The sequence below is a fragment of the Vicia villosa genome, linkage group LG3, assembly GCF_029867415.1.
Source record: "Vicia villosa cultivar HV-30 ecotype Madison, WI linkage group LG3, Vvil1.0, whole genome shotgun sequence".
Taxonomy (NCBI): domain Eukaryota; kingdom Viridiplantae; phylum Streptophyta; class Magnoliopsida; order Fabales; family Fabaceae; genus Vicia; species Vicia villosa.
This window is the reverse complement of record NC_081182.1, coordinates 212,515,059-212,534,176: the sequence shown is the minus strand read 5'-3', so window position 1 is coordinate 212,534,176 and position 19,118 is coordinate 212,515,059. Positions and strand designations below refer to the sequence as shown.

The 19,118-nt window shown below is 33.1% G+C and overlaps 1 pseudogene; it reads right to left on the bottom strand.

Annotated features, from left to right (window-relative positions):
- Positions 1 to 14,894: 14,894 nt before the first annotated feature.
- LOC131659876 (photosystem II CP47 reaction center protein-like) lies at positions 14,895 to 15,683 on the bottom strand (annotated as a pseudogene).
- Between the last annotated feature and the right edge of the window lie 3,435 nt (positions 15,684 to 19,118).

The following is a 19,118-nucleotide window of genomic DNA, read 5'->3' as shown; positions in this document are numbered from 1 at the left end:
TTTTTTGTTTTATGTGAAAAATTAAAGTTTATTTACATGACTTGTTAAAAACACAGACATAATAAATAACTAATATTTACTGTACGCGAGCAAAATTACCGATAATAACCCTGAAAATCATTTAATGCACAGAAAAATGAATATTTGACTGGCAGAAACACACAAAATATTATCTGAATAATTAAGCAACATTATGAAAAATAGTACAACATTTAATACTGACAGTACAAATATTACATACTATGTTGAACAGTACGACGAATAAACGGTACATTTAAGAAATAAGAAATACGGCAAATTTTAAGAATGACGATTAATAACCCATGCTACAAATAATAACATGTAGATGATTGGGAGTGCAAGCATCCCAGGTCCACAGTGTTCCGGGCTATGTAGACAGAAAAAAGACATGATCACCGTAGCAATGGTGATGACCATAAGAAAACACGTTTCCCACCACTTCGCCATTTTGTCGGGGAAGAAGAAAGGATGGATATGAAGTAGAAATTTGAGAGATGAGTTAGAATTTGATGTGAGATTTTTATGGAAAAATGAGAGGTATTTATAGAATGGAAAGAAGGATAGAGACGTTGGGGAATGAAGTGATTCCGTACAAAAGGAAAATTTGAGTGGGAGTAAGATTTGAAAGAAAGTGTATGATAGTGTTGGGAAAAAGAGAGATGTATAGAATAAAGTTAGGATTTGATTTTTTGAAAAAGAGATTTGAAAAGATTTTGAAAATAATGGAATATAGTACAAAAATTAATGGGAAACAAAAGATAATAATAATCTACTTGTTACCAGTACAGTCTGAGTTTCCTGATTCTGCGCCTGCAAAAGATTTAACTCTGTACCAATTGTGTCAGTACTATTTATCTGTAAATAAATAAATAGCATGTGTGAAGTAATAAACAGTATTTGGCGTTTGCGTAAGAATAAATTCAACTGCAAGCCAAAATACTGTATAAGAAAAATTCTAAAAACTAAGTATTTCACATGTCAGGATATTTATTGAAATAAAAATCCATGATTATATGAGACTCTTAATTTTTAGATTGGAGTTTTCTTGAAAAAAGATGCGGGCAAATTTTGGGGTATAACAGTTACACTCTATTGTTTCCACCCCAAGTGCTATGAATTAGATGTTAGAGATGTTAACCAAGTACCATGAAGGATGATGTCATAACAGAAGTTACAACATCATCTCAAGGTCTTCAGTTATTTAGTATTTTATTGCCAAGAGGAAAGCATATAAGTGTGAAGAGGTAATCAGTCAGAATGATCTAGTGTGAGTAGTCAATTCTAACTGACTAACTAATAGGTACTTTGACGGGAGACTTAGTACTTATTAGATGTGCAGCCTGAATGCAAGATTCTTATACTCTGTCGGGAGCTGAGTATTTGTATGAAGAATTCAAGGACTAGTGTGAACTAAATGTTAATGTTCACTGTTATCTTCATAAGTTTAGGAAGCTTGGCAATGGTATCTGGTGAAGCATACTGTTACTGTTGAATATCTTGATGGGAACTGGATATTTGCAATAACTGTATGAAGAGAAGAAGTATGTGATGAAGAAAAAGCTCTACTTGAAAATACATCATCACTACTGTTGAAGAAACCAGAAAGATAAGGTTCAGACTTATCTGCTGAAGATTAATTTATGTTTATACAATTATAGTTTCTTCTACTTCAAGTTGCAGAGTGTGGCAATCTGAATCTTGTGTAGCAAGTAAACTGAAGATTCTAAATTTGGAAACTGTGACAAATTCCAAATAAAGGGTGCTTCAAGGACGAACATCAAAGATGTCCTAAATTTTTATATCTCAGGGGTAGTAAGAGAGTATGAAGATCAGCAAGGACAATGTCATTCTGCTTCTAATCAAATGGAAAGTGTCTCAAAGACTAATCTTTAAGCCAAAAGAACAATGTCATACAAGATTTCAGAACATAACTCAAGACATGTTTTATCCTTGAAAACCAGTAATGATCATTCTTTGTATTATCATCTAAAAACATGTATTGATGGTGTATATCACTTGTTCTGATTTAGTGCAAGTTCCAACCTATGCACAAGTCCACCTGATGCAGTTCATTTTCAAATAACATCTCTTGATTAAGACTTTGGTTTAAGTCTAGGTATGTTGTTTAAATTGCTCAGGTTTTTAGAGTCTGCTTCGTTTCATTTTTTTTAGTCTCTCATGTTCTTCCTTCGGATATGAGTAAAGTCTAGAGTCTAGGTTATGTTTGTCAAATTGTGACAAGCATATGGAATAAGGGTAGTGTTCAGACATTGTTAAGTCTGAGGTCATTCTTTGCAGTTGTTTTGTAAAGATATTTATTTTTTAATTTTAGAGTCTTGTTTTGAGTCATGAACACAAATTGTTTCTTGTGTTCTAAGTTATTCTATAGAGGTCTGTTGTCTCTATGGATAGTCCAAGTTATTGAATCATTCTAAAGTCATGAAAACTGACTATCTTGTGTTCTGAATTATCCAATATAGAGGTCTGGTTCTCTATGTCTGTAAATGGATAATCCAAGTGTTTAAATTTCCGTTAGTGAGTATCCTCTTATGCTCTAAAAGAGGATGTTGTGTCAATTTGTGTCGTAGCATAGTTCTCAGTTTGAGGGGGAGAATTTAGTATTTTCTTCCTCATGTGCATCATGGCCTCAGTTTTCTCCTTCTCTATGAAGATGATATCTGTGATGTTATGTTTCCTATTCTATAGTGAGTTCTCCTTCAACAAAGTCTTTGTCTTATTATGACTAAAGGGGGGGGAGTGGTTATGTTATGTTATCTCTGAAAAGCAACTTTTAAGGGGGAGAAACTTTGTGTGATCTGTGGGATCCTTAAAAGAGAGAAAACATTGGAATTGGACCTGCCAAAAAGATGTCCTAGTATGATTTTTCAACATCATAAAAGAAGACTGAAGACTGTCACTTGTAAAGTTTGAAATATCATAAACAGTGACTATTGAAGACTTCTAAATTGCTGCTACATAATTGTAATGTTTAAACCCTTGTATTTTTTATGCTTCTGTAATACAAAGGTTATGTAAATTAGTTTTAGCCAAAATAAGCCAAAGGGGGAGATTGTTAGTGCTTTTTGAGGATTGGCTTTATGTTTAGTAAAACTAATTTAGCAGCAATAGGTTAAATAGAATTATAACTTGTAAGAGAAAGCAGGTTGAAGTTCTATTTAATGGAGAAACATGTTGTGTTGAAATGTTTCAACATCTGGAACAACATGTCGAAGAAGATGTCGTGACATCGTAAATGACATCGTGTTTGAGATGACAGTTTGGATTCTGTTATAACAAAAACAGAATATTCCCAAAACATTGAATCCTATGAGGAGCTATATCTAAGGAGAACATTTAGGAAACTAAATGTTGAAAGATTTTATAGGAAAATCTGTTGCAAAAGTGTAACAACTTATTGTTGTTACTTGGAGCATATTTTATGCAGATATTTGTGGAGAATATATTGGAGCATATATTTTGGAGATATTTGTGGAAAATATTTTGGAGCTTATATTGTGGAGTAATTTTAGCAACAGTTTGTTATGTCAGTTTGTTACGATTTAAAGGTCAATCAAATCAAGTCAGAATATTAAAGAATCAAATAAGAACATTGAAGATTAAACAGTTTCTAATTTAGGAGATAAATTAGGAAACTCGTGATTGAAGACCTTTCTTTTAGCAGAATATTTTTGCTGATTTGTAACAGCCATGAGTGCTGTGATTTGTAAGCCCAAGTCCAATTGGGAATAGGTTTTAAATAGAAGTTTTGTAACCTAAGTTTTGAACCAGCCATAATTTTAATAATGTAGTTTTTAAGGGCTGAGTCTGTAAAGTGAACCACCCAGATTGTGGGATGGTCACTGATATGTGATTCTCAAAGTTGTTAAGCAAGAGAAGTTTAGTGTGAATCTCGAAGCGTGTAGGTAAGAGATGTTGTGTCTTTGGAGGAAGCTGTTAAGCAACTCCAGGTTATGTTTGTTTGTGTATTTAGAATGTTGGTGATTAGGCCGTCGATGCAGTGGCTGAGGTGTTGACTGCTAGACATCATTGCTGTGATTGGGAGTGGAATGGAGATATTCTATATCTAGGGAGAACCTAGGTAGAAGGGTCATTGGATAGTGATTAAGTGAGGAGTTGTAAATCAGGAGTTTAGCTCTGAATTGATACTGCTAATAATGGACTTCATCCCTGGTTTGGTAGCCCCCAGAGTAGGTTGATTGATCTGAACTGGGTGAACAATTCTGTCGTGTTTTTATTGCTTTTATGCACTGTTATTTGTATTCCTACCTTGTCTGTTTTTATAATGTCAGATCATATGTTATGACATCCATATATGACATCCATATATGACATCTGAGTTCTGTCTTACCAGAATTTCACTAACACCTTCCCCTTGCATAATCAACCCCCGTACCTAAGATCTCTACTTTTTATTAGTTTTGATTTAAAAATGTCTTTGGGTTTTACTTCGTTCTTTTGCCTTTTTCTTTGGAAAAAATAAAGTGCGGTGGCTACCTTCACTAAAATAATGAGTCAAGTTGTTGCACCCCAAAATTGCCCTCCTGATTGTGTCTTTTGTTGGCTTAGGCTTTGCATTTCTTTCCATCAGGTCATTTGCATATTGCATACATTCGTCAAGTAAACTCCTAAGGCATGGACCAAAATATTCTTAGCATCAGGGTTTTCTCTTTGAATTGAATTCTTTTCTCCACTTAAGATGATTCAACTGGTTCTTTCATTATTCTTGGTATGGAAATAGGTTTTGAATCGTAAGCATTGTGATTATTTCTCTTGGGAGGCACAATTCTATCCATGTAATTTTAAGTCTATTAATAATGATTTTGCTCAATACTTTATATATTGAGTTGCACATATATATTAGTCTAAATTGATGCACATAATAACGATAAGGAATTTTAGAAATCAAGTAAAATCAGTTTGATTTACCTCTGCAATATCTCTTGGGTTGTCCCACAAGTTCTTGATGAAGCTACAAACATTTCCACCTACCACGTTCCAAGACTTTTGATAGAATCTTGTAGGGTATCCATCAAATCCTGGTGATTTCCATGGTGCCATATCATAAACAGCTTTCCTGATCTCGTCCTCCTTCAAATCTTCATTAAGTTGATCCATTAGATTGTCTTCTATATTTAGGAATGAATTTGTGGTTTGGATCCAAGTAGCAGTCTCAACATCAGTGGTGTACAAATTGTGATAGTAATCATTAAACATTTCTTTATTATTCCGGCCTCCTCAATCGAGTTTCCATTAGCATCTTTCACCATTTGCATAGTCTTCCTTCTTTTTCTTTGCACTGCTTTGACATAGTAGAAACTAGTCATTTGGATTTAGATCTCTAGTACCACACCAATTCCTCTTGATAAATAATTTTAGCTAAATCTTGTTGAATAGTATTCTCCATTTTACTTAAGCCCATATGTCCTCTTCCAGATTGAACAACTCTTTGAATTCCCTTCAATCTTCCCATTAGTTTATTTTTTTCCTTCTGAATACTTCTGACATTGTGCATGTTCCATCTAATTGCTTGAGATCTAACTTTGTCTAAGTTAGTATCAAAATTATTATTTTCATCCAAGCTTCTCTAAAAATCTCTTCTTAAGCGTCTTCAAGCACCCATGCACACTCAAACTTGAGTTTTTTTCAAATATCCTGCTCTCATTGTCAACTAGAAATACTAGAATAGGGTGATGATCTGAGAAGTCAAGTTGAGTGAGAACTTTAACTTGGGCATATAGAAACTAAATTCTACAACTATCTTTACACAAATCTCTATCCAGTATTTCATACACTCGAGTTCCCCTATGAAAAATGGGCACTCTCCATGTATATTTGTGTCATATTGAGTCAATATCCATAAGGATACAAGAGTGTTGAAGCAGGCATAGCGGCAAGCAACAAAAGTTTTGGAAATATTACTCCGGGATTTATCGTGTCCACCGAGATGGTGGAATGCCATTCAACAGTTTCTACGGTTTTGAGCTCGGGTTTGAATGAACGAAAAGTAAACAAAGATATGGACAGAAAAATAATAGACACATTCTTTGAAGAGAAATAACTTATCAGGAATGTAAATATATTCACTCTTCACAAACATACACTTACCAACCCGTTATACTCAACCTACGATACTCACCTGTGTTATCACGTATCTCTCACATAAGCGTCCATCTCTGGATCACAAACGAGATCATCTCACAACTAAGGTTATCTCTAACACAAAGTCGCGAAAACATCTGTATTCTCGCGTCGGCGATCTCTCGCGCGCCACTCAAACACAAAAGCATTAAGAACAGATACAAACGGTGAATGCTAGCTCTAAATCTATCTCTAGAGTTCAGAAACAACAGATAATCATCCTAGATAAATATTTAAGAAGTTTATCTCTAAAGCAACTTAAATCTCCAGCACATAGCAAAAATCCATAACAACATCAACACAGATTTGTAAAGCAAGTTAAATATAGCATTATAATCGGTAAATATACATAAGATTTAAGTAACTATACAAACAAACCCAACACAAAGAAATACACAGAGAATAGAAGAGATAAACCAAACATCTCGCGAGTTGTCAGCTCCGGGTGATGAGAAATCCACCTCCGATCTTCCAAGTGCATGCCCCGGTGTTGTTTTCTAAGCTAATCCTACTCTAAGAATGAAAATGATGGAGTTGGAACCAAAAGTTCTCCAAAACCATAACCCTAAAATGTACAAATGAAGAGAATATAAAACAAATTTCTGCTATGGTCGCTAAGCGGACTAACTGGTTTCGCTAAGCGGACCACCTTTATTCACAAATATCTGTAGTTGTACACGTAAGCTCGCTAAGCGTGCTGACCTCCGCTAAGCAGACATAGAAATCTGGTTCATCTCTCGAAAGCGCGCTGGAAGGTCGCTTAGCGCACTATCCTGCATAATTTTGCTTATTTAGCTCCAAAATTGCGCAATCGAAGCCGTGCCTTTGACACTTTATTCCTCGAGGCTCTAATATGCATAAATACCTATAAAAACAAAGGAAAAACTATTAAACGATACATAAAGCAGATGACACCTAAAGTATGTGAATATATACACAAAAGTGGGGATTTTATTACAAAAGTGGAATGAATAGAATCGATAAGTGCCACAAATATATACTAAAAATATCGATATTTTGGCACTTATCAAAGAGTTAACCTTATCTTGGAATAAGTTACATTTTTATCGATATTGATGCTCACACCCCTTTTCTCCACCGCAACAATAATATCATTAAAGTCACCTCCTAGAAGCCACCCTCACTCCACTTTTAGTCTTTATCTCATTCAATTCCTTTCACAACTCCTTATTTCCATCTTCTCTAGGCCTGTCATAAATAAAATTGAGAAACCATTCCTCTCCATCCACTTGGTTAATTTTTGAATGAATGAATTTAAAGTGCTTCTACTAGAATTGTTATTGTCACCTTCTCAATTTTACACCACATGGCAATTCCTCCTGCATAACCCCTAACTTCTGTGAATTCATACCCATTAAACCCTAAATGCTTAAAAGACTTGCTAAGTTTCTCTGGGTAAATTATTGTTTCCATAATAATAAACATATCTGGATGACATTCTTGCATATAATTCTTACAAACACGAAGAAAGCCTTTATTACCAGTTCCTCTACAGTTTCAACTAAATAACTTGAGTTGTTCAGGTACCATAAAAAGTTATTGAGCAATTAACGTAACCATTTCCACTTACTTATCGTTTCTTTGACCACTTCCATATCTGGGTCATGTCTTTCTTCTTCCTCATTACCAACTGCTTCAGGAGACCCCTCATCTTTTCCCTCATTCTTCTCTTAGAATGTTTTTTCTATTTTTGAAAATAAAATATCCTAAGGTCACCTTCCTACCTTCCTTAATAAAACATTGGGACCTAAATTATTTTAGGCCCAATTGGTTCAAGTTATTTCTTCCAAGCTTTTGTTACATAACATTCACCATTCCCTAATATACGTTATCAAACTTCAATCCTTCATTCAAATTAAGCCTGTAACACCCCAAATCCACACCGCAATTATAAACGAAAATCAGAGTGCATTTAAAATTATTCATCAAACGGTGGGATGTCACAATTCGACTAAACCAAACAAACATACTTATATTGCATTTAATAAAGATACATAGCATTTGGAACAAAACTTCATTCACCACTTACAACTTAAACTTATAAACACCTTTAAATTCAACTTAACACAAATGTCATCATGGAATACAATATTCATATAATAACGACTAATCCCCCCCGAGTGCTACGTATCAGAGCAATGGACACCAACTCGACTTGCCATAAAGCAACATAAAAACTTCACATAGATAACCTCGGACAGCCACGACTAATCTTGAGTACCTGCCCATTTCCCATGGTAGGGGAAATATCAGCAAAAGGGGTGAGATATCTTACAATATAAAGGAATGCATGATAAATAATATAGGAGATATAGATCATACATAATTTCACCACTTCACATCACATAATATCTTACAACAAGTTTCACCGCAAAACAACTTATCAATATAATACAACTTTCAAAACGGCAACGATGTCATTAATCACATATTCAAATATACAAGTATGATATCAAATACGTCACAACAAACATATCATAATCACGTCACAACAAACACCCCGTCATCTCAACAGTCCAAACACAATTCAAATGCAATTCAAATGCGACTCGAATGTGACTCAAACTTATGCATATGCATGTGGTACCATTGGAGTAAAACTCCCGTCTCAAACAGCTTGCCATTGGGCCGTCTCAAACATTTGCCACAAGGGCCGTCTCAAACATTTGCCACGAGGGCCGTCTCAAATATTTGCCACAAGGGCCGTCTCAAACAATGCAATGATTGCGACTCAAATGATGCACATCCACAAACACAACTTAAACCACTTAATCAACTTAAACGACATAATCAACTTGAACGACATAATCAACTTAAATAACATAACCACATCAACTAAACAACATCAACTCAATGCCAAGGTTCTATGGCAATAACCGTATCGTAGTATTTTACCACATCTCAATCACGTCATCATATCATATCAACATACAACATCTATTCAACTTCATTCTTATCAACATAATACAACTTATTAATAGTGACCATAGGGTCTACAACAACAACGAAAAATTCATCATGTCATAGCAACAATAACAATTCAACATATTGCACAACAACAACAAACATCAACATGTTACAACAACAACAATTCATCATGTAACAACAACAACAATTCATTATATTGCACAACAACAACAAACATCAACAATTCATCATATCACCAACAACATAAACAAATTCGTTATCTTCCTTAATTCAAGTAATCATCGTAACACTTTATATTCAACTTCCTAATAAAGACATATATATTCTTAATTCATCACATGGCATCGTCGTCGACTCATACATATCAAATACGCACAATTAATCACATATAGCATACAACATCTTTATCAATTATGCATATCAGCACATACCTCATTATCTCATCATAAGGAAGGCACATATTATCATTTCAATAACATTGTATCGTCATAAGGAAAACATACATCAAGTTATATCGCAACATGGTTACATCGATTCATAGCAAGGAACATAATTCACATGTTAATACAACATAGTTCATCACTTAATCCTAATAAACATAATAGGAAAATATATCATATGAATAATTTTGTTACATCATGGTATAGTTCGTTGCGTTAGCTTTCCAACGCTTCGAACGACGCATAAAACGGAGTTACAGATCAAAAGTTACACACATTCAAATTTTTCTCAAATCTGCCTATAGTCGCGCCGCCACCCTACAGACGCGCCGCGAACTACAAGGCAGTAGCCTACCAACTACTCAGTTCGCGCCGCGATCGCAGTGCAGGAACATTTCCCTGTACGCGTTCAGCATATCCCCCTTCTCATCCCAACACCCAAATTCATGTTCTAGCTCAAAATTGCACACGAAATTCCCATACATATCATATATACAACACATAAGGACCTCTATAATCATCAAAACCTCATTAATCATGCAAATCTATGAATTTCACCCAAAATCCCAAAAGTTAGGTTTTCCCATTCTTACCACCAAACATACTACAATTCAAAACCCACACATAGAATCATGGTAAGAAGCATTATAACATATCATTTCCATCAATACATACAACATTACCCAAATTATTTCACTCAAAACCTAACAATTTCAAACTCACACATTCATGGAGAATGACATACAATCTAACCCACCATAAACATCATCATGCCAACCCTTAGAAAGTAAGAACCCCACCCTTACCTTAGCAAAGGCTTCACTTCCTTCAATGGAGCTCTTCCTCTTCATGCCATAGCGTTCCCTCTTCCTTCCCTTCTTTCTCTTCTTTCTCTTCTTTCTCTTCTTTCTCCACAAAATGAGTTATGAGGCCAAACCTCTAAAACCCTAACTCTTACTATCCTTCTTTTCTTAATTGGGCTTAGCCCACAATCCAATCTCTTATGTCATATTTGTTTCACTTAGGCCCAATTCATAATCTCTCTTTAATTACTCAATTAAGCCAAATAACACACATAAATAATCAACCACACAACATAACCGAATATTATTTCCAATAATATTCCACATTTACCATCGATCCATAACTTTAACAATACTAACTCGCAATTGTACTTATCTGACTAATCCGACTAATTAATCTGACCATAACTTAACTGCTCAAATCAACATATTAATCCATTACGTTTGTAGAATAATACCGATAAACCTCGACTTCAACTAATTCCAATGAATAAATCCTCGATCAATTTAATTAATAATTAATTAAATTCGGGGCGTTACAAAGCCCCTTAATGAGCTCACCTACCCCCCTTTCCTCCACCAGTTTGTCCAAAGTGTGCTTGTTCTTTCCACGTGTTTCCGCCTTTATTCTTCTCTTTTATTATGCCACGGGATGCAATGACCAGGCTCACTTTGTTAATCTTTGCTTTTTTTCTTTTTTTTTGTTTGCTTCAGTCTCCTTCACCACGTGTTGCACTACTATTGGTTGTTTTGAATTATTCATATTTTCCCTTTTAATAACATCTTTGCATGCATTTTGTTTATGCTACTTTATTCAATACCATGACTAATTAATCTCATCAGTACATCCATTAATGCATTCCCCATTAAGAGCAAGAAAAAATGGACCTCTTAATTTGTTCCCCTGCATCAAATGTGGTCATACTCACCGGAGCACCGCTCCCCTTTGTAGTTTTCCCTCCATGTCTTTTGAACACTGTCCATGGACCTGCATTTTTTATTGATGATTTTACATTATTTTCACCTTTTGTTACATAACATTCACCATTCCCCAATATACATTATCAAACTTCAACCCTTCATTCAGATTAAGCCCCTTAATGAGCTCACCTACCCCCCTTTCCTCCACCAGTTTGTCCAAAGTGTGCTTGTTCTTTCCACGTGTTTCCGCCTTTATTCTTCACTTTCATTATGCCATGGGATGCAATGACCAGGCTCACTTTGTTTATCTTTGCTTTTTTCTTTTTTTTTTTGTTTGCTTCAGTCTCATTCACCACGTGTTGCACTACTATTGGTTGTTTTGAATTATTCATATTTTACCTTTTAATAACATCTTTGCATGCATTTTGTTTACGCTACTTTATTCAATACCATGACTAATTAATCTCATCAGTACCTCCATTAATGCATTCCCCATTAAGAGAAATAAAAAATGGACCTCTTAATTTGTTCCCCTGCATCAAATGTGGTCATACTCACCGGAGCACCGCTCCCCTTTGTAGTTTTCCCTCCATGTCTTTTGAACACTGTCCATGGACCTGCATTTTTTATTGATGATTTTACATTATTTTCACCTTTTGTTACATAACATTCACCATTCCCCAATATACATTATCAAACTTCAACCCTTCATTCAGATTAAGCCCCTTAATGAGCTCACCTACCCCCCTTTCCTCCACCAGTTTGTCCAAAGTGTGCTTGTTCTTTCCACGTGTTTCCGCCTTTATTCTTCACTTTCATTATGCCATGGGATGCAATGACCAGGCTCACTTTGTTTATCTTTGCTTTTTTCTTTTTTTTTTGTTTGCTTCAGTCTCATTCACCACGTGTTGCACTACTATTGGTTGTTTTGAATTATTCATATTTTACCTTTTAATAACATCTTTGCATGCATTTTGTTTACGCTACTTTATTCAATACCATGACTAATTAATCTCATCAGTACCTCCATTAATGCATTCCCCATTAAGAGAAATAAAAAATGGACCTCTTAATTTGTTCCCCTGCATCAAATGTGGTCATACTCACCGGAGCACCGCTCCCCTTTGTAGTTTTCCCTCCATGTCTTTTGAACACTGTCCATGGACCTGCATTTTTTATTGATGATTTTACATTATTTTCACCTTTAACACTTATTTTTCACTCATTTGCACCATTATTTTCAACCACAACTTTTCTTTTTCGCATGCACCCTTTTTCAAAATGTCTAAATCTACCAGAAGTTTAACATAGAATGTGTAAACCTTCGTACTCCGCCTTATAATGTCTATCTTTTATAGAGAACATTTCTAAAAGAGGTCTAGTTAAATCAACTTATATACACATACTTGCATACTTTCCTCTTTTCCTTGTAAGCATATTTTTGCCCACTTTAACCTTTTTTCCAATACGATCTCCGATGAAGTTAAGGATTATCTCATCGTAATATTCTATATGTAATCCATGTATCTTGAACCATAATACAAGGTGTTCAATGGTGTCACTTGATGGACAAAAGTCTGCGCTCCATTCTCTGACTGAGAGATAGTGATCCTATATTAGCCATGGACCCTTCATTAAGGCTAAAAGTTGGTCATCTTCACTAGTGAAAGTGACTAGGTAATATTCCTGCCCTAGATCTACTCTTTTCAGAACTCATATTCTCACCCATATATGTTAGATTCGATTCTCCAACGCCTTGTAATCTATCCTCATCTCAGCATTTTAATAATCAGCGCTCATTTCCATGGCTTAGCAATAATCCTTTCTTCCATCTCTGGTAATATGAATTCTGGAAATTCATACTCTCCAAATTTCTTCTCTTCAATTATTAAACCTCCAATTACACTCCTTCCTTCATTCCATCCTTCATTTGATCTGCAAGTGTTCCATTGTTTCTTCAATATCATCCATCTTTAGTCTCGTCACCTTGTTCTTATACTTAATAGTCCCTTTAGTTTTAGTATTCTCAACATGTTTGAGCCTAGTTCTCCGTATACCATATGTATGTTTGGAATAGAGGAGACGATCATATCTCCTTCTTTAAATCTTTTTGTGCTTTGATCTTTCAAGTAATTTTCTTTACTTTGATTCTTTTGATTTGCATTTGCAAACCCTAGTGGAGGGAGACTCATCGTAAAATTTCAAATAGTGATTTTTGATAAAAAGGTTTGATAGTAGACACCACTACAAGTTTATATGATAGTGATATAATAGGAATTTTAAAATAGTGCAATAATATAATCCTTCCATTAATTGTATAAAAAATAAAGTTAATAAAGTCTTATTTGAGATTAATTATATTTCAATAATAGTGTTTAAATAAGGATTCAATTTTTATATTTTATTATCGATTGAAAATAATTATTAAACAAAATTTATTATGATAATTTAATAATTAATTTTGCATTGCTCAATTTTTTATATTTTAAATATTATTGTCGTATTTTTTATTATTAAAAGCTTTGTTGTAAAATTCATCTTAAGCCTTGATATTTGTCGGGTCGACCCTAGTACTTAATAGAGAGAAATATTGTAAATAAGGCCAATGCAATCCCCATCAAAGGGGGTAGTTCCCCACCCCGGAGCTACTTTACCATATTTTGAATTCAATGATTTCAATAAATCTTCTACAACAGTTCGTATTGGACTAGATCTAGAACTACCCTCAATGGTTTGTGTAGCCTCAATTTTTTTTATTGAGATATTTTGACTTTGTATACCATTCCGCTGTAGATAAAGGATCTTACCCTATATATCCATTGTAGTCTTGATATTATATAATAATGGAAACAACAACCTTAATTGCCATCCCTATATCTAGTTTAATTGTCAGTTTTATTGAGTATGCCTTATATACTACTTTTGGGCCACCCTCTCAACAACTAAGAGATTCATTCGAAGGACATGGGGACTAGTTGAAGTAATGAGCCTCCGATATCATAATATTGGAGGCTCATTACTTCTATTGAGATAATTAAAAATCATTTCGTGTTTTTAGTTGGAACTTTAGGGGGTTTTCTTAAAATATAGCGAAAAAATGATTCCTAAAGTCTAAACTAAGAGGAATGTACCAATGCTTCCATTGATTTGATTGAGGTTTACAATTATAGCTTTCATACATGTTTTGGGGGGATTATTTCCTGGATAAAGAAAAAGAAAGAACAATAGTAAAGTAAAACAAAATGGAACAATTGAAATCAATATTTATCTAATTTCCTATATCAAATTCAAATAACAACAACAAAAAAAAGTCGAATTGAAAAGGAACAAACCTATTTCTATCAGACTCCCTATTTTTTTGTAGTTGGATCTCCAAGTTTTTGGAATGCTCAAAATTCTACTTACCCATCCGAATCTGGATCAATACCAGTAAAAACATCTATGAACAAGGTTCTAGCACCATGCCAAATGTGCCCGAAAAAAAGAGTATAGTAAACAAAGCATGTCCAAAAGTAAACCAACCCTTTGGACTGCTACGAAAAACACCATTCAATTTTAAAGTAGCATGATCTAATTCAAAAATTTCACCCAATTGAGCACGTTAGGCATATTTTTTCAGAGTAGTAGGATCACTATAACTAACTCCATTGAGTTCACCACCATAGAATTCAACAATTACACCAAATTGTTCGACACTATACTTTGACTCTAGCCTTCGAAAAGGAACACCCGCTCGAACCATTTTGTCTCCGTCTACCAAAACAACCGAAAATGTTTCAAAAAAATTAGGCCTACGGTGTGCAAAAAGTTCACGCCCCTCTTTGTCTCTAAAGATAAGATGCCCTAACCAACCAACTGTTATTCCATCTCCAATGTCCATTAAGTCCGCTCTAAACAAACCCCCCCTTTTGCCGAATTATTATCGATGTAATCGTAAAAAGCTAATTTTTTAGGAATTTTAAACCAAGTTTCTGATAAACTTTAATTTTTAACTAGTCTAACACCAACTCTTCGATACATTTCTTACTAGAAGTATCCCCGATCCCATTGATAACGAGTAGGACCATATTATTCAATCGGGGTAGTTGCTGAACCATACCACTCATAGTTCCAGCAACAACAAAAGCTGCAAAAAATACAGCACCGATCCTACTGAAAAGGACAGTTTCAATATTTCTCCTACGCAATCCTTTATATAAATGTTGAGGTGTACGCACACTATGATGGAAAATGCTCATTTTTCCTACTACAATATGATGCGAGGCTATTCCCCCGGAACTAAAGGATCAAAATCGTCCACACCCCATGCGGGATTTACAGATTGTACCATTCCTATAAGTCCATAAGGATCAGATACCCATATTCTAGGACCAAACAGTTCTGTTACATGAAAGTCGCATGATAATTTAATAAATAATTTTGTATTGCTCATATTTTCATATTTTAATTATTATTTTCCTAATTTTTATTATTAAAAGTTTTTTTCGTAAAATTCACCTTAAACCACAATATTTGCCGGGTCAACCCTAGTACTTATATTCATTAAGGGTCTGTTTGGTTTGGGGTTTTAGAGGGGAGGAGAGTGAATATTTTATATGAAAAGTGTTTGGTTCAATATTTTAGGAGGAGAAAGGAGGGGATGAGAGATGATCAGAATTCCTCCTAGAGTGATTTTTTGTTCTCCCGAATCAGAATTTTTTTATAGGGAAGGGAAGGACATGGGAGAGACATTAAAATGTAATTTATCTTGACAAAATTAATCTTAGTTTTTTTTTTATATAAAAATCATAATTAAACCCTAAGAAAATATTACAAGTTTAGGTTTTCTATCAAATTTATCTTATTCTTTTTTGATGTTGAAGTTTTTTTTACGGTTAAAAGTTTCTCTATTGCCTAAATCAATCTCACATGTTATAGTCATGGTTGCTTCCATTATTTTTTCTCTTTCAAATCAACATCATCTTTACTTTTATCTTTTCGCATAAACTTTATTATTTTCATTATAGTGACTATACTTTTTTATGTATTTTATTCTGTTCTTTTTATTATTTTTTACAATAATTTTTTATACTTTGATGTCAAATTTTAATTATCTTAATATTTTTCTTCATAATAATTTTTTATAGATTTTTTTGTATTCAGTTATCTTCTAAAATAGTATTATCATTACATTTTTCTAAATTTTTATTTTATGTTCTCTCATTGATACTTATACTTCATTAACATATTTGTGTTCAAATTATTAATGATAAATATCATTATATATTGTTAATGAACTTTTGTCCGAATTATAAATGATAAATATAATCATTATTATGATAAAATTATAAAGATAATAAAATAATTTAATTTTAAAATATCTCCCCTCTAATTTCATATTTTGAATTAAACAAATACATGTAAATCAAATTCTTCTCCTCCTCTCCTCTTCCTCTCTCTTTAATAAAAATCCTCTCCTCCCATTGATTGATCCAAAGGATGGATCCTAAGAAGATAAAGTATTTAAGTGTATTATATTTTATAATCAAGTTTTTGGTTTTTATAATCACATAACTTCTCCACCTTATATTTTAGAGTTTCACGAGAGACTATTTTGTATTAATTGTTGAGTGTGTAGTGAATTTCCTTGGAGCTGGCAGCAGAATATTCATAAGCTTACAATGAACAAGACATGACTCATGATTCAAAATCTATATTGTTTTGCTTCTTCCACAAAATCCAAAAACATTGGAGGTGGACTCCACCTAATTCTAAGCATAGACTATATAGTATAGGGTTTCCTCTATTTTCCAGACAGTATTAAAGGTCAATTTGATTTTGATTTTGTGAAAAAACTAATATCATTTACTAGAATATAGTTATTAATTGTAGCTAATAGAGTAGTTAAATAAAGAGAAAGCTAATAAATAGCAATATAGTTGTGAAAAATAATAATAAATGTTGCATTAAAATTGTAAATTGACAATTATTTTGAGACAAAAGAAAAACACAAATGTTACGCTTTTTATATAAGACAGAGTAGTTTTACGTTACATTTAGGAAAAATAATCACAATGATCAACTAGAATATGGATATCAAACCTAATTACGCTTGAATCATGAAGGTTATTCTTAAGCAAAGAGACCGTATAAAACATATGGATGATTGGGAGGATATCATGAAGAATAACAACTTCAATGTGAGTAAAGTCTATAAGGCGCTACAGATGTGTGATCAAAAAGTTGAGTGGGGAGACTTGATGTATGGTAACATGGCGAGACCCCAAACTTGTTTTATTATGTGGCTTACTTGTTGTGAGAATTGGATTGAACTCTAGTGGGTCGAAGAGTAGCTTCCTGTTTCGACAGAGAATGTGTCGAAGACCTACATACTATAGTCGAAGTGTGTTCTAGTATGTGGGTGTCCAAATGCTAGGGTTGTTAGTATTTCGAAATTAAGTTAGCGTGTAATGTCCAATTGTTTAAGTTAGCTTGTACCCAAAGTTATCTTGTAATGGGCATTTGTGAAAAAACCCATTAGTTTACTATGTTAGGTTTATTATAAATAGCATACTAGTATCTCATCATTGCATACTACAAATGCTAATTTAGGGTGAGAGTATTATTTGTTATTCTTGTAACTTATAATCTTGACTGAAAGATAAAGGAAAGAATAGTAGTTATAACTAATCTTTGTTGTTTTTTTTGTTTATCATCTTTGTTTTTCATTGTGCTCCCCATTATACTCTGTTAGAGGGATCCCTTTCACAATATTTAATACTCCTCTTATTTTTGAATGAGGGTCGTTTTAATTATTAAAATTTATTTCAAAATAAATGGTATTTTCATTTTGTAATACAAAAATATTTAATATTTATTTAAAACTTTAACTGAAATATACTAACAGTATAAATAAATCACAACCGTTAATTTGTTAAATATATTTGATTTTTATTTAATTTTTTTAAAATAACATAATTAAATAGTTGATAGCATAAAAAGTTTAACATTGACAATGCATCGCAATTAAATTTTTTTTTTTAATTATGTCACTTAATTATTATACATTATAGTATTTCTATCATATTTATAAAACTATTTTAATAAAAGTGCAATTTTTTATGACTAGATAATTACATTAACCTTAAATAGTGTAGAGAAGTTTTCAATGATATTAATTTTAAAATAGAGGGAGTAAAAACTTGACAATTTAACGGTAAAAAAAATACTGGAGTGTATTAGTAATATACTATAATTTGTTGTAGTAACTTTTTTCTTACTCTCATTAAATTGCTTTTTGGATAACTACAAAATTTTAACTTCATCTTAACTACATAGGCATGCAAACTTTACATGTGAACATTTTGAACATGCAAGCCTCTACACATTATTTTAGAGTTTCTGCTAAGGCTCTTTTACAATTATTGTTGACTATGTAGTGAATCTCTAGGACTTTATAGCAGAAGATTCCAACTCAAGATTCACAAGTTTTCAATAAACAAGACATGACTTATGATTCATAAGCTTCATTCACAAAATCCAAGAACCTATGATGTGGACTACTCCTACTTCTGAGCACAGACTACACATAGCACAGGTTTCCTCTATCCCAACACTATTATTATTATTATTATTATTATTATTATTATTATTATTATTATTATTATTATTATTATTATTATTATTATTATTATTATATTTATATGTATTTGAATTAGAGGTGAATTTAATCAAATTAATTAATAATAATATTTTGATTTTGACAAAGATTCAAATTTTAATATTTTTCTATATTATAATCTATGAATATAAATTCAATCATTGGATTTTTTTTCTTCAAATTAAC